At 48.8% G+C, this 24,360-nt stretch overlaps 1 protein-coding gene across 6 annotated transcripts in view; it reads left to right on the top strand.

The window, feature by feature from the left end:
* Window positions 1-24,360, top strand: part of NLGN4X (neuroligin 4 X-linked) — a 296,820-nt gene that overhangs the window by 1,318 nt on the left and 271,142 nt on the right. Inside the window, exon 1 of one of the 6 annotated variants that reach the window (XM_045089268.1) lies at window positions 44-185. The exons of 3 other annotated variants lie outside the window; for them this stretch is intronic. The gene's annotated coding sequence lies outside the window, so the exon portion shown is untranslated. Of the gene's footprint in view, window positions 1-43; window positions 243-1,209; window positions 1,588-24,360 lie in introns of those variants that run through there. 2 more of the 6 variants (XM_045089267.1, XM_045089269.1) reach the window with 2 other exon arrangements.

Raw genomic sequence — 24,360 nt, 5'->3', positions numbered from 1 at the left:
AAAACAGGCTTGGCCGAGGTTGCATTAAGCGATTTTTTTTTTTTCTTCCATCCTCTGCCGGCCTCGTCGAAGATGACGGCTGATGTGATACACGAAATAACGCACGTGATTGATTAGGACCTGGCTGGGCTTTGCTGGGGAGCGACCCGGGCGCGCCGGAGACCCCGAGTGGAAGCCCAATGACGGTAGCTTCGAGCGGGTTCTGCAAAGCCGGGGAGCGGGCTCCAGGCCCCCCTTTTCCCGTGCGTGTGGGTAGGGGGGAGGCAGGCGGCGGAACGGTGGTGGTGGGGGGGGTTGGTGGTGGCGGCGGTGTTTTGCAGCTTCGGGAGCCTTTGGGTCTGGCCTGGACCTTTTCGGGGGGCGCGCAGCTGCCTGGCGAGCAGCATCCCCGCGCCGCCTGCGTGTCTGCAGGACCACAAAAGTTGGTCGCTGCGGGAACGGGCGCCCGGCGCCCTAGCTGGGTCTCCGGGGGATGCCGACCCCAAGTCGCTGCCCACAGAGAAACCGGCTCCCGGGAGCAGAGCTCGCAGGGCGCACGGCCGGCCGGTCCCCTGGCCTGCGCTGGAGGTAGGGGTCTGGAGGTAGGAGTCGCTTCCTATATGTGCCCCCCACCCCTTGGCCTCGGGGAACCCAGCAGAAACCCCCATCCCAAGCTCTCCGCCGTCCCGCGCTACAAATTCCCCCCTGCCCCCCAACCCCCGGCTTCCGCGGCCGATGACTGCCCCCCCACCCCAATCCCGCGCGGCTCGGCCTGGCCCCCCTCCCACTCCAGTGGGGAGAGGGGGTCGCGAAGATCCAGCTCCCGGCTGCCCGAGGCGGGGGCGGGGGCACAGCGGGGAGTGGGCGCCGGGCTGAGCGACCCCGGAGGCAGCCGGCGAACTTGAGTCCCGCCCCCTCCCCCAGGCCGCGGCGGCGCCCCTCCGCCTGCGCCCTCACCCGCGTGGCCCGACCTGCGGACGTGCGGGCGGGAGTGGGAAGGGGCGCCGTGTCGCCGGGCTGCAGACCCTGCGCCGGGGCAGGGGCGCGGGGCCGCGGGCTGGCGGGGGTGGGGGCAGGGCCCAGGTCCGCGGCCGCGCCGCCGACCCCTCGGCTGTCCCCTCCCCCGCCCGCTCTCCCGGACGCCCGCCGCCTCCCTGGGCGCGCTCGCCCGTCTGCCTGCTGGACGCCCCCCGTCTCCCCGCGCGCGCCCCCCCCCCACCCTGCCCGGGCTCCCTCGGCCCGGAGAGGGCGCGCGGGCTCCGAGTGCTGGGCGCGGGTCTCGCGGGCCGGCCCTGGGGTCCGCGCGCCGGGATCGGGGCCCCGTGCGGCGCGCAGCCCTGGGCCCGGGCGCAGCACTCCGGCGCCTGCTCGCCGCCAGACACAGCGCCCTTTCTTCCCGGGGCGGGGGCGCCCGGAGCGCCGCACCCCGGGCCCGCGGGACCACCTGGGAGCGCGCGTCCGGCCGGGAGGGCGCGGGGCACGGCCTCTGCGTCCTCCCGCCCTGCCCCAGCAAAGCCTCGCTGCCTTTATTTTATGCATTTTTTTTTTTTTTTTTTTTTGGCTGCGGTTGGTGCTCGCTCGGACTCCTTGTGCTCAACCGACCTGCAGGTGTGCGTCTGTGTATTGTCGGAGCCGCGGGGCTGGGGAGGGGGCGCCGGAGGCCGCGTTGGGGTCCGGGAGGAGGGCATCTGCTGTGGGGGGGACGGCCCCTGCGGAGGGTCGCGGCCGCAGCTCGGGCCAGGCGCCGGGGGCGCGCGGAGCGCCGGAACCCGAGCGCGCCGGCGAGTGTGGGGCGAGCGGGCACCGCGGATCCCAGTCTTGCTTTTGGACCAACTTAGGAAATGTGGGGTGAGGGCTGCTGGGTGGGGGTTCTTAAACCTAGCAGGTGCTGTCCTTGCGAGCAGAATCCACAAGGTGGTAGTATGGATTCTGCTTGTGATTTGGTACCCCCCCCCCCCATTTGGTCAGTTGGGGAGGGGGGGGGGACGGTTTTCTGTGCTCATATCCTATGCTTTGAGAAGGGGATCTCTGGCTTCGGCATCAAGGGCGCGTTGCCTGAACTGCCTTCTAGTGAGAGGTGGGGCGAGCGAGGGCCATGCCCAGAGTCAGCACTTAGCAAGATTTCATGGACGCAGAAAAGGAGGGGAAAAAAAAAAATGGGGTAAAAGGAGGCAAGAAAAAGTTGAGGGAGACCTAGTTATCCTGATGCAGAATTCGCAGCCTGTGTGGGCGTTCCGCAGGCAACACACAGGGGCCGGCTGAAGCCCGCGTGGGGAGGTACGTCCTGCAGCCAGAAATTCAAGGTCCAGGGGAGAAACAGATCCGACTTCCCGTCAGAACAAAGCCAACCTCCGCCGCTCACACGGCTCCACGGTGGGAAGAGACGTGCTCGCCGGCTTCCTCGAGGGTGGCACAACGCAGAGAAATGAGCACATTGCACCGAAATCTGCACTTCTTGTGGGGGCGGTGGGGAAAGGGGGGGGGGGAAGAGTGCAGAAGGATTACGTGCCTTGAGTTGTCTGCGGGAAGAGGTTAACAGGAAGCGTGAAAAAAAAAAATCTCAGGATAGGTTTCCTTGTGTGCACGGAGCACTAAAGAACACGTTAATAGCCCATGCTGGCATCCATCCCTTATTTCCAGAAAGAAAAAAAAAATCTAGATTTTGTATTTGTTTTTGTCCCCCCCATATGGGAACATAAGAATTTCACCAGGGGGTAGGGAAGGCTCTGCAACTATGTATCTTTTTTTTTTTTTCAGATTAGACTTCCAGAATTGTGTTATCCAAGGAAATGCTATATATATGTATGGCCATATATATATATGGCTGAAATGTATGGCATAAATTTGGAGCTATAGCAGTTTTCAAGAGTATCATCTTGGCGTGGAAGAAAATGATCAGGACCAGTTGTAGCAAGTGGAAAATTACTTCATCAGTTTAAATCCCTGAATTCAGATGAGAGACTTGTGTTCTTTGGGGGGAGCCCGGGATGATGTGGAGCAGGAACTGAATGATAATTGTATTTTCATAATAATAGCTGGGATCCGAGGCCGGCTTTAAGGTGTTTTGACCTGTTTTCCTGGGGTAAAGGAATGGTTGCTTTCCTTTGTATTTTTTTTTTTTTCTTCAACAAATATTGCTGAATGTACGTTTGGTCTTAAATGCTGCGGTCCAGCCGATTTTGAGCAAATCTAAGAATAGAAAAGATCCTTGATACGTAACTGATTGCCCCAGGAGGTGCATAAAGCAGGTACAGAGCTGTTGCTAAATTTGCAAGTGAATGAACTTGAGGATTGTGGCAAGTTTTTTTTTTTGGGGGGGGGGAGGCATGGAATGTGTAGACTAATGATAAGTATATGGAGGTTTCTCTTTCTTTCTGAACTTGGCCTTTTCATTTGGGTTCCTTTGTAGTAATTTGTGGAAAGCTTCTGGTCTCGGCTCAAGGGATAGCGTGCTTACTGGCTAAGCCTGTTACGTTGCATTCAGAATGTGCAAGGGTCTTTAGAATATGGTCCCTCTTATGCCCCGACCACAGGGAGGGGAGAAAAAAAAAAAAAAAAAGCCTGGCGGTGGTTGTTACAAAAGTAAACATTCAAGTGCCTGGGAATCCGGCTTCTGTTAAAGAGTCTGTGGTTTGAAGTCCAGCTCGGTATTTGATACACGGAGTACGCGGCTGAGTGGCTGAGTATGATGAGGACGGCAACTTGTTGATGGAATGTATCTCACTCCACTGACGTTTCAGGATAAACATATTTGACGTCCCTAAATCCTCAGCGGGCAGATAGGCTTTTCTGACTCAAGTATACTTAAATCCCAAACATGGGGGGAGCCGATTTCAGTATGCGGATTTTAACTGTCAGGAACACTTTTTCTTTTCTTTTCTTTTCTTTTTTTTGGGGGGGGGGGGGGGGGGAGCAGTATATAAACCACTGTGTGGTTCTTTCTATAAGGTTTTCCACGTTTACAATAGATGTTAGGTTCCCCAATGAGAAAAAAATACGTTCAGGGGTTCGACGAAACAAGTCGCATCGTTTTTATTTATTTATTGAATTTTTGGGGAGCACAGACGTCCTGTTCTCCTTCATTACGTTAAATAGTACGAATGATCTGAAGACAGACTGTGCCCTCCGTGCGGTAACAACGGATTTCTGAGGCTCACCAGCTAGCAGTTCCCGACGCCATGGATGGCGTTTGCCCATTTAGGGGCCACCCCCTCCCATGAATGTTTTCCCGTTTTGTCATTTTTCTCTAAACAATCTACATGGGGCCTTTCAAAGCTTTTGCTGTTCTTTGCCTTGTGAGTGGTAGGATGGGCAGCCCTCCTTTTTCTCGGGGAGGACGGAGGAGCAGAAATGAGCAGGGCGGAGAAATCAAGGCCTTACAGGTTTGCCATTTCGCCGTGGCCTGCCTTTGCACAGACCTGTAGGCCAAGCTTTTCTCTCTGCAGTAGTTACAACTCAACAAAGGTAAAAGGCTCTTAAATTCACAACAATGGAAGCTTGCCCGCGTTCGTCCAGGGCTCCCTTCAAAGTCCAGACACTTGAGTGTGGAGTTCCCTGGTCTCAGGGGTGTGCCTGCCTGAGCTCTATGTGCCCGTGCAAACTGGCCAGTTTCCAGAATGGTCCTTGTATCTCTCCCAGCCCTCTCTTCCTCCCAGAAGGGATACCTTCAGGAAAACAAAGTGAACCCCAACGAACATAACCTACACAGTAACATGAAGCTGTAGTGAACCGATTCCCGAGTGCAGAAAGCATCACCTTTGCATCATTTAGGAAGCAGGAAGCCTTAACCTCGTCGAAATCAGTCCCCAGGAGACAGATCTTTATGCGGGGTGGTGCTAACGAAATGGCTTGTGCTTTCCCAGGTGTGTGGAAATGTGTGGAAACAATCCAGGGTTTTGTTTGGGTGCCTTTCTTTAAGATGAATGTTCTATAAATAGTGATTTGCTACAGGAACCGAGGGCTATTTTGGGATGACAATGGGACCTTCTTGGTTCTGCCTGTTCATGCTGCTGAGACTTCTGGTTTCCGAAAGGCCAATTCCTCACGGCATGATGAGTTACCTGGGCCTGGAAGTTATCATCCTACGTGCATGTTTAGATTTTAGGTTATTGGGGTAGGAACACAGGAGCTGAGTTCTGGCCTCTTTGCAAACTTTCCAGCGAACGGCACCGTGTTGCTTACACTGGGTCGGGGGTTGTGCTGCTCAAGTCTCACATTTGCTCATCTGGCTTAGCTGAGAGATTACGCTCATTAATTCCTAAAGCCCCTTTCTCGGTCTCCCAAGCCCCCCGACAAGCACCACTGCCCTCTATGAATCTTGGAATTTGAGTAAGTTACACACCGGCCAGCATTAGCTGCTCCCCTAGGCTCCATTACCCTTTTTCGGTTCTGTTGGTTGTGCCCCTCCCCCCCCCATTGTGCCCCCTCCCCTGGCCCCACCGTGTCCCTGCCCCCGGGGAAGACCAAAGGATACAGAGATTGCAAATTTTTGCAAAGTGCCCCCTCTTTGAAGCGTGCACCTTGGCCTGCTCTTTTTGGACCATAAAAACAAACGACTTGGTGAGTTTGACGTCACATTCGTTGCTGGGGTTTTGGACCCTTGAAACAAAGAACCACGGGTACTGACCCTGAGTGGCGCTGACTGGAAACCGCACTGAGAAGGCTGAGGCTTCTTTTTTGCAAAGTGTGGCAAAGGTCTCTTGCTCTGCTCCCATCGCCCTGATGGGATTTGCTCTCAGGGTCGCTTTCCTTGTTTCGCATTTCAGCATCACCGAGGCTTGGTTCAGAGCTGGGGCAGGGACCAGGGTTGCCTTCCTTGGCTGGTCTGCGACACGGAATGGGTATTGCTCTCAGAAACCCTGGGGACGGTTTCTCACCTGCTTTTTCTAAATCAGTCAGTAACGCCCTTGTGGGCTAAAGGAATGTGGTAATGATTGAAACGTGTGTGTTTACCAACACACAGATGCCCAGATGCACAAATGTAGCCAAGACCCATTTTCCTTTCTTTTTTTTTTTTTAAACTTATTTATTTGAAACACAGAGGCAGAGAGGGAGAAGGAAGCAGACTCCCCACTGAGCAGGGAACTTGATGGCCTGGGGGGCTCCATCCCAGGACCCTGAGATCATGACCTGAGCTGAAGGCAGATGCTTAACCCACTGAGCCCCTCAGGTGCCCCAACTACGAGCTGTTTCTTGCATAAAATAATGTTATTTGCAAACTATATCTAGAAACCTTGCATTATTTAGCTCGCCGAATTCCATGTAAATACGTATACAATCACTAGGGTTTAAGATTACATTTATATGCACTCCTAATTGTCCTTGTGTGTTATTCATTTATAAACTTGTTTTTCCATGCAATTTAGGTAATTGATGGAGAAAGCTTTCATCATTTAAACTTGGTCTATTTCGCAGTTCATTGAAAGGCTTTTATACATCTCTGTTTTAGCTTTTAGATATCTCGATGAATGAATTCATTTAGATACATATATACACACAATTATGTATTGTATAGTTTTTTGGTAAATATACAGCCTACAGGATAAATGACTGTATCAAAAATACTGTAAGCATTAAACATCAAAAGTACCATACACATAGAGTACATTGGTAGATCTAGGGTGATAGACAGTCCTGCATTTTCCAGAAGAAAGTATTGTCTGTGGCGAGTGCATTTCCACGCTGGTCTCCAGTATCGACGGAGAAGGGTGCACAGAAACTACAGCTTGGGAAATCTGTTACCCACACGTGATGGCAAGCATATTGTAGTACTCACGGAAATGTAATGGATTCGCATTTCGTGTGCTTTTGTGAACTGCTTGGGACTTCTTCTGTCTGTGGGACCATGTGGCTAGCCATGGATCTTTCCTGCCTGGGTGGATAGGCAACTTGTGCTCTTCTCCAAAAACACTGACCACCTGAAACTAATTGTGTGTCAATGATACTCCAAAAAAAAAAAAAGAAAAAGAAAAAAAGCATACCATACAAAAAGGATGGAGACCATCTGATGGTATGGTGGCCACGGCTCTCGTCTGTGTAGCCCTCTGCCCACCGTGTGATGGGTTCCGTTGACTCACTGTCTTGGTGGCTTTGGTCAACATGATAAACCAATATGGTACACTCAGGAGGGGAGCTCCTTGGCCCTGGCAGGAAAGAAATCGCATGACTGAGGTTATTTCTGTGTTTTTCTGGAAACTAGCTTCTTTCTGCACTAGAGCTCTGGTCTTTGGGTTTGCTCCTCCCCTCTTCCCTGGAGCTCTTTGGTGGAACGTGTTCTATGGGCCAGTTGCAGGCTAGGGCAGATGTTCAAGGCTGGTAGTAAAGAGATGGGTTTGGAATATGCCAGAACTCTCCGATGTGCTCATAAGAACGTGGTTAAGGTCTTTGGCTCATGCATGTGTCACCCCTCCTGTTTGGGGTGTGTAGCATGGGTTCTGCCTTTCTTTCTTTGCCTTCCCTTTGCTTCTGAGCTGTCTCCCGATTTGGGGGAGTGATGTGGTCTCATGGCTCCTTACCAGGCTGAAGGAATCAGAGACATAACTAGATAAGATGCAGAGATTCCCCTCGTCAGGAGACGGTAGCAAATCACAACCGCAAAGAGCTCCCACGAGGATCTGAAAGAAATCTTCACAGGCCATATGTGTGTGGCTGGTTCTCTTTCTCAAAGCTGTCAAACCCCGTATTTGTAAAACACTGGTTTTCGTTTCGGCAAACCTGTGAGTAAATACAGGCATAAAGCTGATGACTTGGACTTCGTCAAGAAGGGCGCGCCCCGGAGACGCGTTTGGGTGTGCTGGTTGCGCGAGCCCTCGGTGGTGGACGTGTTCTCGCCCATCCCAGCCGTTTCCTGGGGGTCCTTGTGAAAATCCACGCGAGGCAACAGTAAGCTCGGTCAGCGGATCCAAAACGTGACCAGTGCCAGGAATCCCACTGTCCCTGAGCCTCAGAGATTGAAAAATCACAGATAAGTCATCTCATACTTGGCCACCTTGGTAGAATCTCTCTCTCTCTCTCTCTCTCTTTTTTTTTTTCAAGATTTTATTTATTGGACAGAGATCCCAAGTAGGCAGAGAGACAGGCAGAGAGAGAGAGGGAAGCAGGCTCCCCGCTGAGCAGGGAGCCTGATTCGGGGCTCGATCCCAGGACCCTGAGATCATGACCTGAGCTGAAGGCAGCGGCTTTAAACCACGGAGCCACCCAGGTGCCCCCATCAGTAGGCTCTCTTTTATCCATGATGTGTGATCTTCTGGCTTTACGCACCAACCTCAATAGGCCATGCCACTCGGATGGCCGAGCTGGAGATCCTTGTATATGATGTCCCGGAGAGAGGTTTCATGATTATTATTATTATTATTATTATTATTTTCTGGTGGCAATTCTCTCAAAAATCATGCAAAAGTGCTACCAACGGATGGGAAGAGCTCCAAATCCGAGACTCTTTCCTGAGGAGGATCCCAGCTCCACCCAGTTTGGAGAACCTTGCCTGTCCTACCCGACTCTAGGATGTTACCCTGCAGACAGGCCAGTAAAGGACTCCAGCAGCCTCCCACGAATGGAGTCAGGGACGTGACAGATAATTAGATAATTCGACATTCTTCGTAATGAGTGTTACCCAAATTATATAGCGATCATCATGGAATTGTTCTGAGAATCCTTATACTATATATATATGTGTGTGTGTGTGTATATATATATATATAAATAAATATTTTTTTTTTAAAGATTTTTTTTTTATTTTTATTTATTTGACAGAACACAAGTAGGCAGAGAGGCAGGCAGAGAGAGAGGAGGAAGCAGGCTCCCTGCTGAGCAGAGAGCCCGATGCGGGACTCAATCCCAGGACCCTGAGATCATGACCTGAGCCGAAGGCAGTGGCTTAACCCACTGAGCCACCCAGGCGCCCCTATAAATAAATATTTTATTTATTCATTTGACAGAGACAGAGGTCACAAGTAGGCAGAGGCAGGCAGAGAGAGAGGAGGAAGCAGGCTCCCTACTGAGCAGAGAGCCTGATGCGATCCGATCCCAGGACCCTGAGATCATGACCTGAGCCGAAGGCAGAGGCTTTAACCCACGGAGCCACCCAGGCGCCCCAATATTTTACCGACAGAGCAGCGAGAGGAACTGAGAGAGAGTGAGATTCTGCAGGAATCAACTGGGTATTTTTTTCCCTCCCTATTATGTTTATTAATTCAATATCTGTTGAAGGCTAAGAAGTAGCCATATAAAGAAGACCCCATTGCTTATTTTTTGTTTATTATCCATATGACCATCTGTACAACAATGCCATTTTGCCCTTCAATCATCGATATTCAAGAAAAAACCTTGTGGGGTGGGTAAAAACAGTAAAACATGAATGACCGTCTTATGATTAGGAACAAAAACGTTTTATGTCAGAATCTCTCTTCCTGTGTGTGTGTGTGTGTGTGTGTGTGTGTGTGAATGTTTTTATGGGTTTCATCTCTCACGTCCTATGTTCTCTGTTAAGGAAAACAATGGCTTCATTCAGTGCTGATCAATGTGCCTTAAATAATGGCTTCATTAAATAAATAAATTAAATACATAAATTAAATAAGTAATGGCTTAATCCAATGCTGATAAGTAGTTCAAGGCCAAATTGCCAGGTCTGTAGAGCTTCGATGTTAGCAGTTAGGTTCATTTTTATAGTTTGCAGATGACAATGGCAACACTGGGACATTTTACCCGCTTGAACAGGACAAAGTCCTAGAGGCGGACAGACAGCTGAAGATGTACCAGACGGGGTAGGGAGGCAACCTGGAGCCTTGGAGATAAGAAGGCTGCCTGGCCTAAGGGACACCAGGGGACATATATATGTATGTATATAAAACCACTCACCTGTGAGCTCATTCTGTGCAAAGAGCTCATACTGTTAGGATCCTACCATGGAGAATGATTGGGAATTCATGCCGTTAGAGAACTAGAAGCAGTGAAAAGTAGACATTTGCAGAAACAAACATTAAAAAAAAAAAACAGAAAGCAAATACCAAAAAATGCCCCCTAAGGCCAGCATCTTTCTTTGTGCTCAACTTGGGTCTCTTAGCCTAGACTTCAGGGAAAGCAGCTGAAACGGACCCCAGCAGGTTGTCTCGGGAGAAAATTGTTCTGTCCGAGGGGAAGGGTGAAGTCCACCCAGGAGGAAAGTCTGAGTTACATGGAAATTAAGTAATCGTTCAATGTTCAGGGGCGCCTGGGTGGCTGAGTCGGGGAAGCGTCCGCTGGAGTCAGGTTTCGGGGTCCTGGGATCGAACCCTCTGCTCATCGGGGACTCTGCTTCTGTTCTGCCTTCCCACTCCCGCGCACTCTCTCTCTCCAATAAATAAGTAAAAGATCTTTAAAAAATAGTTCAATGTGCCGAGAAATAAAGTAGAGTAGTTTGTGCTCATCCCTGGGCTCCAGTCACCCCCCGGCTCCCTGATCAGGCTTCCCTGCAGGGAGGAAGCAGGTGCGTCTCCTGCTGACCTAGCTCCCTCCTGACCCACTATGCCAGGCCACAGCACCTGCAGGCCCCCTTCGCCTCCCCCTGTAGGCATCGAATCCTCTCACTGCGTCGTGCAAGGGAGGGTGAGTACAGGGCAAGAAACTGTCTTGAGAGGCAGACCACGTTCGCATCACTTCTGTTGACTCTAGGATTACACCTGTTCTATTGTATCCGGAGTTCCTGGGACTGTCTTACTGCATCTAATTGAAAAAATGCAACGTGATCGTAGCAGTGCGGGGCGGCTCTATGAGGAATCCGTACGATTTGCAATTGCATGTGCCCACGAGGAGGTCCTGAATCCGTATCCCCCACAGACGGGGGGGGGGGGGTAACCTCTGGAGAGAGCAGGGATGCTAAAACAGCAGAGCCCAAAGTGGGAGCAACCTGAATTTGTTAGAGCTTACAGCAAGCCAACTTCACTGAATGGAGGGCTCGGTGGGTGGATTGTAGACTGTGCAAAAACAGCCAACAAGGTTATTATGAAACAACAAGACGGGGAGCACCTGGGTGGCTCCATTGAGCATCTGACATTTTGGTTTTGGCTCCAATTGTGAACCCAGAGTCGAGAGATTGAGCCTTGCCTTGGGCTCTGGACTCACTCTGGAGTCCGCTTCAAAATCTGTCTCCCTCTCTCTCCCTCTCCAATCAATAAATAGAATCCTAAAGAAAACAAACAAACAAACAAACAAACAAAACCCAACCTTCCCCCAAAACTCCACACAAAAACCCTTAAGAAACAAAATCAGAAGTTCCTCGTGATGCATAATGTTGGAAAAACACCATCTCAGCAAAACACTCTTGACCGCGTGGGTTCCTAGTAGAAATCCAACCGTAGCGCATCCTGAAGAGGAAACGGTCACGTCCTACCTCACTTAGACTTTGGGCAAAGGTGTTGTACGAGGTTTCAGTCCACCATGAGCGTTTCACGGATCACGTCCACCAGCTCATGCCGTAATTATGTTGCTTCAGGGTTTCCTTGCTTGAATGACGAGAAAGACATATTGTCATATACCAAGTTTACACCAACTTGCATAAATCAACTTGTGTCTTAATTTCACAATAGAATGTCTCTGCATGTTGAATCCGGTCACGTCCAAATGAACCAGAAATTGTTTAGTTTTAGTTTTTTTTTTTTTTTTTTAATTTATTTATTTGAGGGGAGCGGCCAAGGGAGGGGGAGAAACAGGCTCCCCGTTGAGCAGAGAGCCCGATGCGGGACTCGATCCCAGGACTCTGAGATCATGACCTGAGCCAAAGGCAGGTGCTTAATGGACTGAGCCACCCAGGTGTCCAGAAATTGTTTACTTCCATGAGTGCCTCGCATATGTACTGATATATAAATATTTATACAGACACACACATATGTATATATATTTTTATCTTCATTTTATATATAACTTATATATTATATATAAATATATATATTATATAAATATATAAATATATGGCATTTTATGTTGGTTTTACATATATAAAATATACATAACATGCATACATGTACATAAATAACCTACATGTATACTGACACTTTATATATGTATGTATCTTATTTATAGACATTTTTCCATTTTCTTAATCTTATGTATATTTTATATTATATATAAATATATAAATACCAGCATACATATGTAAATTCATAAATATACATCAGCATATATAATTTATATGTCTATATAATTTAAGTAATACATTTTGTAAATACTCATCTCTATTTCCTTAAGTGTATGGTTTATTTTTTTTATTGGGAAACCTGTCTTTCTGAAGATTTTTAGTGTATGTGCTGCCAAAGCGAGCGGGTTCTGAAAAATTTTAAAAACCATTTATTCATTTGAGAGCACGAGCAGGGGGAGGAATGGAGGGAGAAGCTGACGGCCCACTGAGCAGGGAGCTTGATGCGGGGCTTGATCCCAGGATCGTGAGATCATGACCTGAGCCGAAGGCAGAGGCTTCACCCACTGAGTACCCCAGGCGTCCCCGGATTTGTAAAAAGACAAAAAGTACCTGCTTTCGGTAATACTGTAACAGGCTCAGTAAAACCTGAAACATGTTGGTTACACTGACTAATTGGATTGTTACAGCTTTGTTGCTCAATCTTTCCAAGAGCTCCCTGGACCTTTTCTGTCTTGCAAATGTAACTTATGCAGCACCTGGGTGGCTCAGTGGGCCTCTGCCTTCCACTCAGGTCATGGTCTCAGGGTCCTGGGATCGAGTCCCGCATCCTGCTCTCTGCTCCGTGGGGAACCTGCTCCCCCCCCCCCTCTTTCTGCCTGCCTCTCTGCCTGCTTGTGACCTCTATCAAATAAATAAACAAAATCTTAAAAATGTAACTAAGAAGGGGATGCAGGTTGCAATCCTGTATTTAAGCATTGTCTGCCTCCCCCTGCCCCCCAAGTATGCTGCTTCATTCAGACGAAACACAGCCCAGCCTGCCCACCTGCGGGGGCCTGATGACATTCCCAGAGCGAAGCATGGAGCCCTGGGCCACCTCCCCGGGGCATCCCTGGGTCGTCAGGAGTTGAAACATGTCATCCATGGTCTTGGCTCCCTCTGGTTTCTCTTCAACCGTGTGGGTTGGCAGTTTCCCCCTCGAGGAAGGACCCTGTAAACTGCATGTGTCCCTAATGGTGTTGGCAGCCCGCCTGTGGTGGGTGGTGCACGGGGGGCTCGTCCTGGCGCTGGCTGCTCCCGGGTCCTCACCTGGGCAGCTCACAAATGGGACCCAGCTGCTTCCCTCCTTCCTTCTCTCCTCCTCCTCCACTCCGAGAGCCTCCCCGACCAGCCTTGCGGGACGCACCGGCCTCTCTGGAATCCAGGACAGCGTTCACGTCCACACTATGTAAGCTTCGTGGCTATTTCAGTTTTACGTATTACAATTTTTGGAGGGTCTGGACGGCATGGTGCCAGGATTCTAGAAGAGTACAGGTTTCTACCGACCTTCCATTGGGGGAATACAAAAATCCGCCTGACTGGTGATTCCACTGATGATCACACTGAGGATTAAATTACCTGTATCCCATGCAGCCTACAGTTTGTTGGGCTATTCATGACGATATGAGGCAGTAACTCAGAATCACACGTTGCGAGGACTCGTAAGAAACCGCACAAACGTTTGTATTGCTTCATTTACGTGGAAAGAAACCCAGTCACACGGAGCTCCTGTGATTTTTCCCGGACGGCTCACAGCCTATTTATTATATTTTATTTAAAGATTTTGTTTATTGGGGAGAGCGCATGAGCGGAGGGGAGGGGCAGGGGGAGAAGCAGACTCCTTGTTGAGCCACGAGAGTAAAGTAGAGCTCGATCCCAAGACCCCAATATCATGACCTGAGCTGGAGGCCGACGCTTAACCAGACCGTCACCGACCCAGCCACCCAGGTGCTTCTGGTCAGTACTTAAAACAAAACAAAACAAAACAGAAAAAAAACCCCAAAAACACTGACACAAAAGGAAGGTGAAGACCCTGAAATTTCAGAGTCTGATGCATTCCCGTTTGCCGACTCAGCCTACACATGCATAGCACCAAGCGCACGAGATCAGTTCCGAAACCTACTTTTTTCTTTGCAGAAATTTCACAAGGTGAATGATTTTGCGGAAAGACTCTAGGGGAGATCTTCAGCTGGGGTGGGGGAGGCAGAACAGGACCCCCGGTCCGCAGGGGCTGGTCTGTGCGTGTCCTGTCTTTGCACGAGATCTGTCGGTTCCCCTGGTGATGACTTGGGGGAAACCTTTTTTTTTTTTTTTTAAGTTGCCCTATGATTAACATACAATATTATCTTAGTTTCCGGGGTATGCTATTGATTCGGAATGCTGTGTATTACTGACTCTCCCTGCGGGAAGTTTAGTGACCTCTGTCACGTTTTTCCAATGTAATTGACTCTTTTTCCTGGGCTGTAGGTTTCATCCCGGTAATTTCTTTTATTTTTTTTTTCCCCCTCGTGATTTCTTTTTATAACCAAGACGGTGCCCCTCTGAATCCTCTTCACCTGTTTCTGCCATCCCCGCACGGCACTCCCTCTGGAGACTCGCAGTTCTCTGGATTGGAGACTTTTTTTTTTTTTTTTTTTTTTTTTGTAGGAAATTATGCTCCGTAAAGTAAGTCAAACCCAGAAAGACAAATACCATATGATTTCACTTCTATGTGAAATCACAAAAACAACAACAACAACAAAAAAAGCAAACAACCCCGAAACAGATGAACAAACAAAAGACAGACTCTTCAAGGCAGGGAAATCTGTAGGTCGAGGACATTCATCCAGATCAGAGGGGAAGCCGACGTCAGCTTTAAGAATGGTTGACTTAGGGGCGCCTGCCTGGGTGGCTCAGTGGGTTAAAGCCTCTGCCTTCGGCTCAGGTCATGATCCCAGGGGCCTGGAATCGAGTCCCCACGTCGGGCTCTCTGCTCCGTGGGGAGCCTGCTTCCTCCTCTCTCTCTGCCTGCCTCTCTGCCTACTTGTGATCTCTTGGTCAAATAAATAAAATCTTAAAAAAAAAAAAGAAAAAGAAGAACAGCTGACTTAGACACTGTGACTTGTGTGGGACAGTGCCCTGCCCTGTGACCTAAGCTCGAGAGCTGGGAACTTCGGGGAGGGCGCAGTGCTTCTGTCCTACACTCTCACAATTTCCCCCACGATGCCTTAATGCAAAAAGCGCTTGAAATGGGTCCATTCTTATTTAAGTGAGACACATTTTAGAACTAGAACTTTGTTACTATTGCTGGAATACATCGGAGCTTTGATTCCTGATAAAACCAGGAGCTGATGATTCCAGGGCGAGGAGAGTTTTCGCAATAGGAAGGTAGCAGAACCCCTTTACCAACCCTGGGCTGATTCTTACATGCTGATCATTGTACAAAATATAACCCCCCCCCTTTTTCCCCTTTAGGACATTTTTGCAATACAATTGCAAACAACTTTGCACATTGCAAATGCAATTTTGCAACTTGCAAACTTCTGCAAATTGCAAATACAATTTTGCAATACAATTTTACAAACAATGTTTGCAATTGTTTTCATTTTTAGAAGTAAGCTCTAAGGGAGTTCTAGATTTACAAAACCCCATGTGAGGGGCTTACAGAGTGCCTGTTTATCTGTACCAAGTTAGCAGACTGCATCGCCTTGGGACGTCCGTCCTGAACAAGGAGCCCGCACCCGCCCATTACTGCTAACCAGACCCCAGACTTTACTGCTATTTCACCCGTTTTTCCCTACGGCTCCCTTTCCGTTTTGCGATCCCCTCCTGGGAACCACCTTGCAGATGCTTCCCTCATGTGTCCCATAATCTCGGGCTCTTGCTCTCGGTGACCTTGTCTTTCACGACCGTCGTCTTTGTGCGGTGTGCATGTAGAACGTCCCCTCATTCGGGTCTGTCTGACGTGAGAGGGTCTTGAGTGTTTGGGGTTGGGGGGCAGGTTGTACAAAGAGGAATGGTCTTTATCACTCTGTCAAGGGTGTGTACGATGTACGTGACTTTCCCGGTTCACGTTGACCCCCATCGTCCTGCTGACGTAGGAGTGCGTTGCCGGGTTCCTCCGCTGAGAAGTCTCCTGACCCCTCACCTTTCCATCCTCTGTGCTTTCCAAGCAAGTTGCTTAAAGTCCATGCAAGGAGGGGAGCACGGAGAATTCGGCTGTATGGCTTGGGTGCTGGAGGAGGATTTCCTGCATCCACCTAATTCTTCCATCATCCGTTTTCGTCATTATGGACACACAGATATTTTGTGCATCCTTCCAGGACCACATGGCAGTATCTCCTAATACTTTGTTAATGTTTCTCTCCTTTTGTTCCTTCTGTTGTTTCGCTGCCGTGGTTCGGACCCCGAGAAGTCTTTGCATTTTCATGACTCCCAAATGCAAATGCTGAGACTGTGTTCTAGAGCCTCTCATGGAGATGGGTTCGATGGAGATGGAGGATGGAAGTTAGGGGGCACCTAATGTGTCTTTGATGTTCCACTCAGAGTCTCGCTTGTGTTGGTCAGCTCGGCCTGCCCCCTCGCTGGTCCCCGGGCTGGTCAGCTCACCGAAATGCCACCTTCCTGCAGAAGACCTCAGTGGACCAGCCACGGAGGTGCACAATATCTTTGACAGAGTTTCCTTGCATTCGCTTGCAACCTTCTCCTGCAGGAAGCAACGCTTGAGGGTGACGTGGGCACCGTTCCTTCCCGCACCCCCCTCTAGCGTTTTCCGACAGACACGCATGAAATTGCAGGAATGTGCTGCTGCCCAGAGACCTCCAGGGCTGACCCACGGAGTTTACATTTTGTCCTGCTGGCTGCGTGGCCACGTGCTTCTGTTGGCCGTGATCCAGACTTTAAAAAGCAACCTCGTTCTCTCAACCCGTGATGTGGGTTTTGATATAAAAGTACATCCTAGGAAGCAGAGAGGCAGGCAGAGAGAGAGAGAGAGAGAGGGAAGCAGGCTCTCCGCTGAGCAGAGAGCCCGGTGCGGGGCTCGATCCCAGGACCCTGAGATCCTGACCTGAGCCAAAGGCAGACGTTCAACAGACTGAGCCACTCAGGTGCCCCTGAAGGAGATTTTGAAGGACAGTGCATTTTTCCTTATAGGGCAGGAATGAGAAGTATTATAGGAAACAGAAGTTGTGGATAACTGTATCACTTATCCTCCCAAAGCCAGTGGTGAAACACCAAACCACCTGTATCCTTTCTGCAAATAATTTTCTGAATCTTTAAACATCCAGTGAGCATTGTCTATCGGTATCTTAATCAACAGCGTCTGTATGTGTTTTAAGTCCATGACTCTAGATCGACATTCATCTTTCATCCATGTATGATGTCTTGACTCATGACGATATATTGTATGTCTGTGATCTCCCAACTTGATACCATGTTTCTAACTCTGTCTACATCATACTGTTTCCATTTGTACTACTGAAATTGTATCCACATTTCTATATACATCCACGTCTTTCTTTACATTGTATCTATCTGTATCTATGCCATTTTGAACTTTCTTTTTTTTTTTTTTTTTTTTTAAATTAACATATAATCTATTTCTTGTTTCAGGGCTATAGGTCTGAAACAAATTCATCATCTTACACAAGTCACAGCATTCCCCGTAGCACGTACCCTCCCATCACCCCTCCCCCCCCAGCAACCCTCAGTTTGTTTCCTGAGATTAAGAGTCTCTTACGCTTTGTTGTGCCATTTCGAACCTTACACGTCCCATAGTTTGGGAGCAAAAGCCACTTCAGGATTATTACAAATCTTCCTCATTATCATTATTGTATTTTTTTTTACCTTGACGATAATAGGGGTCTGGTGTATTCTGTTCTGTGTATTTCTGCCTAGTGTGTTGATTTGTATACTGATTCGTATCCTCAAAAAAAATACTGAAAATCCTATTCTAGCCAGTTGAAATGTGACTGGATATTTTATTATAGAGGATTTCAAGACTGGGGAGTCATGAATCCCATGGACCCATCACGTAGCTTGAGAAATCAGGATTGCATGGTCTGGTCTTTCCTATTTAACCTCATCTATTGCCCTGTTCTCATGATGGCACCGTGAGATTCATCCAAACACGTGTCCATATATTGCTATAAAGTATAAGACCCTTTAAAAAAATATTGCTATAAAGTATAAGACCTTTTTTAAAAAGTGTTTTTAAAAAATATATTTTATTTATTTATTTTTAAAATTTATTTATTTTTTTCAACGAAACAGTATTCATTACTTTTGCAGCATACCCAGGGCTCCATGCAATCCGTGCCCTCCATAATACCCACCACCTGGTACCCCAACCTCCCACACCCCCCCGCCCCTTCAAACCCCTCAGATTGTTTTTCAGAGTCCATAGTCTCCCATGGTTCCCCTCCCCTTCCAATTTCCCCCAACTCCCTTCTCCTCTCCATCTCCCCATGTCCTCCATGCTATTTGTTATGCTTCACAAATAAGTGAAACCATATGATAATTGACTCTCTCTGCTTGACTTATTTCACTCAGCATCATCTCCTCCAGTCCCGTCCATGTTGCTACAGAAGTTGGGGATTCGTCCTTTCTGATGGAGGCATCATACTCCATAGTGTATGTGGACCACATCTTCCATATCCATTCGTCCTTTGAAGGGCATCTTGGTTCTTTCCACAGTTTGGTGACCGTGGCCATTGCTGCTATAAACATTGGGGTACAGATGGCCCTTCTTTTCACGAAATCTGTATCTTTGGGGTAAATACCCAGGAGTGCAATGGCAGGGTCATAGGGAAGCTCTATTTTTAATTTCTTGAGGAATCTCCACACTGTTCTCCAAGAGGCTGCACCAACTTGCATTCCCACCAACAGTGGAAGAGGGTTCCCCTTTCTCCACATCCTCTCCAACACATGTTGTTTCCTGTCTTGCTAACTTTGGCCATTCTAACTGGTGTAAGGTGGTATGTCAATGTGGTTTTAATTTGAATCTCCCTGATGGGTAGTGATGATGAACATTTTTTCATATGTCTGATAGCCATTTGTATATAAGACCCTTTAAATATATATATATATATATATATAGCTATAAGGTATAAGACCCTTTAAAAAAATAGCCATTGTATTGTATCTTTATAACACCTCAAACTATAATCATCCGCTTCCAAGCCATTAAAGTAAAAATTCGCATTTTAAGATCTTGCGAGCTCACACGGGGCTACGCATGACGCTACGCTGATTTGCGTTTTGAATTTATTTCCACCCGTCTGTACGCCTACCCTCCATCCTTTCTTCTTCATTGCCGAGTCTCCTTGAAGAAAGGGTTCTTTCGGCATAACCTACAGGGAGGTAGATTAGGGCACCAGCGAAACGAAGTACTCAGGTCCTTTTTAGAAGAACATGGACGTTCTCCGGGATCTTCGGTCTCCGTTATCGACTCCGTAAGAGGGGGAGCCTGCGTGGCCTGAGGATGTGCTCCCCTCACGGGGGAAAGCTGCAGGAACATGGCCAGCGGTGTCTGTGTGTCTGTGTGTCTGTGTGTCTGTGTGTGTGTATGGGGAGCTCTGCGGCTGCCCTGCATCTCCTGTGCTCTGTTCCCAGCCTATACACCAGGCGGACAACACACAATGAGAAAGAGGATGGAAGACAGACTTTGTTCCATTATTCAACGATTTCCCCCCCTTTACCCATCTCTAATTCTCTCCCCTTTGCCCAGTCAGTCAACCAGATTAGGTCATTTTGGTAGAAGCCCATGTGCTGTATTCTCTTAGCGAACACAAAAGGCAAAGAGTAATAACGTAACCTAGTACGGTCCGCGTTGGCCATGGTTCCTACGCTGATGTGTATTTCGGCAGGTAGTTTTCTGAATCTTTTTTTTTAATTTTTAAAAAAAAAATTTAAATTTATTTGACAGACAGATCACAAGTAGGCAGAGAGAGAGGAAGGGAAGCAGGCTCCCCGCTGAGCAGAGAGCGCAATGCAGGGCTCAATCCCAGGACCCTGGAATCATGACCTGAGCCGAAGGCAGAAGCTTAACCCACTGAGCCACCCAGGCGCCCCCTTGAGGGATTTTTTTTCTTTTTGCATGTATTCCCAAAAACAGAATGGCTAGATTTTATGTTCATTTTGTTTTTCACATTCGAGGGAATGCCGTGCTGTGTCCCACACTGAAGCCACTGGTTTCCAAGCCCACCATACACATGGCCATGGTTCCCATGCTAATATAAGGGTGTCCCGATCTCAAGACAGCTTAGGGACCAAAGGAAGATTAACAAAGACAATTTCTGGTTCCTTTTGCTTTGTTGCAATGCGATTCCCCCACAGCTTTATGGAGATACAATTGGCATATAACATTGGCATAACTGTAAGGTGTACCCGTTACTTGGATATATTTATACGTAACATCATGACCACCTTTCGCAAACACCTCCCTTGGGTCACTCATTGACCCTTCGTGTTTGGTGGACATAGTTAAGATGTACTCTCCACAGTTTTCAAGCATCTAGTCTGTTAGTGTTCACTGTCGAGCAGTAGATTTCCATAATTATCCACTTTTCTCCTGGAAGTTGGGACCCTCTGACCAGCATCTCCTCATCTTCCCCTCTTTCCCGACCCCTGGTCACTTCCACTCTACTCCCTGCTGGTAACATGACCTCCTCCTTCAGTAGGATAGTGACCTCCAGGCCCTTTGCAGAAATGGTCGCACATTGGAAAACGCTACATGCTACATATTTCTCCTGGGAAACAAAATAAAAGGAATGTCCTACCCACCTTTCAAAGGAAGGCTCTTGCTAGAAGTAGCAGTTGTGTCCGTTTTGTTGGTGTGTGTACCTACACGTGTGCCTGAGCCCTTAATAAATCCAAATTTCCACAGCATAGACTAGAGATCCTAAGTGATAGGAAGTAGAAGATCATCGCAATGGGTTACAAAAACGATGCCTCAGAGACGTTTGCAAACTGACCGGTGGTGGGTATTATTTAAGACACGATTGGATGTGCTCAGATATGTAATAGGACTATATCTCCCTTACATACAAGATGCACTGCCCTTGGCACTGTTGATATTAGGGGTGGGGGATTCTTTGATGCAGGTGACCGCCCTGTGCCTTGTAAGATGCTTTGCAGGCCTCACGCTGCTGGGAGCAAATCTCTTCCCACCTGTGACCACCAGAAACATCTCCAGATGTTGCTAGAGTTCCCCGGGGACTAAAAATCCCTTGAAGTTAAGAAGTCTGTGTGCGTCGGCCATATCCTCATTCTCTTTGGGGTCCTAGCGGCCCCGTAGGTGTGCTGGGCATGGCCAGAAAAACAAGGGGGGGTGGCAAACAGGTCAAAGAGCGACAGCACCCACACCATCCCTGTGGCGTTCTAACAAGAATCAACTTCATGCATTGTATCCGCCATCACTAGCATCAGGCCGATGTCCGGGCATAGTCACTATGAAACGCGTTATCGGAAAGGAATTTGGAAGTGATGTATGTAAGGGAGAGCTTTAGAGAAAGTAAAAAAGAATCAAGAATCCTCGATAAGCATCTTTCAGGGCAAAATGCAGAATGCCACGCAACTAGCTTATCTGAAATCGGGCCGAGCCTCGTTGCAGAGGGAAATGCAGTCCAGGGGAAGACGGTGGCTGAGCGTTTGACCGGCAGAGTGATTTCCCGTCCCGGAGATGCCCGCAGATTGGTGAGTGAGCAGGACCCCTGAGATGTCGGTGCAAACTGTGAACCAGGGGCGGAACAGAAAATTAAACGTAAGACTCCTTGAACACGGGGTTCTCTCTTGCGAGCTGGAATGCCATCGATGAAAATCAGATTCTCTAACAAAATAAGAAGTTTCGCTAGTCTGCGAGTCACGACGAGATGAGTTTATCCGGGAAAATGTGTTTTGAAGAGAGGGTATTGTGCGTCTCCGAGGTCTGGAATTAGGATCAGCAACCCCGACGGACACAGACGCAAGCTTTGACGCAAAGGATTTCAAAATAGCTGACTTTGCGTGACGGTTCTTAACTCCTGTGAGGAATAGGCACATTTTACCACGCTTTCGATTCAAGGACGGGGTAAAACCGGTCACTTCTATTCAGATTGTCATAAGACAGCGTGGTGATGGGCCTCATTGGAGGGGCTCGCCTTCCGTGGTTCCTGAAAGTCTGAACGAGAGACACGGCTGTTATCAACAATTTAATTCTGTAACCTCGCATTGTGTGTCTGTGGGGGTGGGGGGAGATGGGGGAGGTCGCGCTGGTCTTTTCCTGTGCATATTTTAGCTTTTATATTGGCTGCGACGACGAGCATCATTTCATGGTCTGCATTTCATCGTTCCTAAATGTCCTGACTACCTTTTTCCTTGCCTCCGTTTTTAAAATGTTGCTTTATATTTTTGAAATTCTTTTTTTTTAAAAAGATTTTATTTATTTATTTGACAAAGATCACAAGTAGGCAGAGAGGCAGGTGGAGAGAGAGGGGGGGGGGAAGCAGGCTCCCCGCTGAGCAGAGAGCCTGATGCGAGACTCGATCCTGGGACCCCGAGATCATGACCTGAGCTGAAGGCAGAGGCTTTAACCCACTGAGCCACCCAGGCTCCCTACTTTGGAAGTTCTGATGCTGTGGCTAAAATATTCATCCTAGGGGCATCTGGGGGACTCAGATGGCTGGGCGTCTGCTTCGGCTCAGGTCGTGGTCTCCAGGTCCTGGGATCAAGCACCAACCGTGTCATTGAGCTCCTGGCTCAATGGAGAGTTTCCTTCTCCAAGTCTCTCTACCTCTGCCCCTGCTTGTGGAGCCCCCTCGCCCTCTCTCTGGTGAACAAATACAATCTTTAAAAAAAAAAAAAAAACATAAAAACTAAAATATTCAAGCTAACCAATGGAACAGATTTAAATTAAGTTTTTGTTGCCCAAGGAGAGAGGCAAATACGCTCGGCTCTGGCAAAAGTATAAGAGGGGAGACCCATGGATTATGCAACTGTTCCGTGCGGGGTTTGATGTATGTATGCAAATCGCCGCCTCCGACAATTTGAGCGGATACGTGTGTGAATCTGAACTTCGCCAATAGCACCCAGCCTGACCTCATTCCTCAACCTCCTGCAAATACGCAGAAGCAGTGAGGTCGTTTCTATGGGGTGATAACACGCCTGGTTGAAAGGAAACCCATCCGGCCCGTCATCCAAATGCTCTGGTTCCCCAGTTCCAAATTCCCACATCTGCGTGTGTGTGTGTGAGAGAGAGAGAGAGAGAGAGAGACGGCGTACAATTTTCCCCATTGGTTTGTCTCCAGGTTTAACACCAGACATTCAAGGACAAACACCACGAATCCAATCGTGTCATTTTGCAAATAAGCCAAGCATGGTGGGTGGCATTGTGTCCCCCCCCCCCCAAAACAACAGGATGTGGTCCTGATGCCCAGCATGTCCCAATGTGACTTTATTTGGAAAGAGGTTCTTTGCAGATGCCGTGAAGAGGTCAGGCAAGGGGGCCCTGATCCCGTGACTGCGGTGCATCTCAGAGGGGGGCACAGCATATGCAGACACAGGCACCCACGCTGGGACAATAAAGCGAAACTGCAGACCTACAGGGAGAAGGCAGGCTCCTCGGGTCATTCACAACAGCGGGGTCCTGCCAACACCTTGAGTTTTGGCATTTGGTGGGAGAATATATGAAACCTCAAGTGTGTGGTCCTCAGTTCCTGCAGCCCCAGGAGCCCCACCAAGATGCAGGGCTGTGTGCAGGACTGACCCAAAGAGAAGCAGCCTGGGTAGAGCCAGGTGATGGGCAGAACCCAGCCCAGCCCCTCGCTTTTTCCTGAGCCTCATCTGGCTTTTCTGTCGCTGTCCGGCAGAGACATCTGTCCTCCAGAGTCCCCTCTGTGTCCTCAGCGTTTCTGAGACACTGCCGCGGCATCCTATCCCGGCACCCACATGTTCAGGGCATGGTTGTGGGGGAGAGGGTGGCGGGTCCCCCTGTGTAATTGCAGCCTTCTGCGGGGACGTGCTGGGGTTTCCTACTCCTCGATTGTGAAACGAGTGGGTTGGAACCATCCCTAGGTCCTCTCCAGCTCATTCTGCATGATTCCAGAGCCGCGATCATGGTAATTAAGACTCTTGACTTGAATGCCGCTCATTTCCAGCCCTGATTAGGGATACGCACGCTCCGTGCGCTTTCTGAATAAGCTTCATTGTGACCTGGTGAAGGGGTGCGTGCGCGTTGAGAAGACGGGCTGTGCGGCTAGACACGGGGACGTCTGGTATGCGTCCGGGGTGCTGATGTGCTGGACCACGTCGAGGTGATCCCAAGTCTGGCCGTTCAAGCACGGTGCAGCGTTTATGGGAGAAAAACCTATGCTGCGCTAAAATTCAATGGACAACGTGGGTATGATTTGTCACATCCTCTTTGCCTCTGTCTTGCTTCTGTGTTTCGCTCTAAGGAAAGATCAAGTCTGGCATGAGTTTTCTCCAGCGTATTTTCAACGTGT

Source organism: Mustela putorius, unplaced genomic scaffold (assembly GCF_011764305.1).
Source record: "Mustela putorius furo isolate JIRA1106 unplaced genomic scaffold, ASM1176430v1.1 tig00003836_pilon_pilon_pilon, whole genome shotgun sequence".
NCBI lineage: Eukaryota > Metazoa > Chordata > Mammalia > Carnivora > Mustelidae > Mustela > Mustela putorius.
This window is presented reverse-complemented; position numbering and strand designations above follow the sequence as displayed.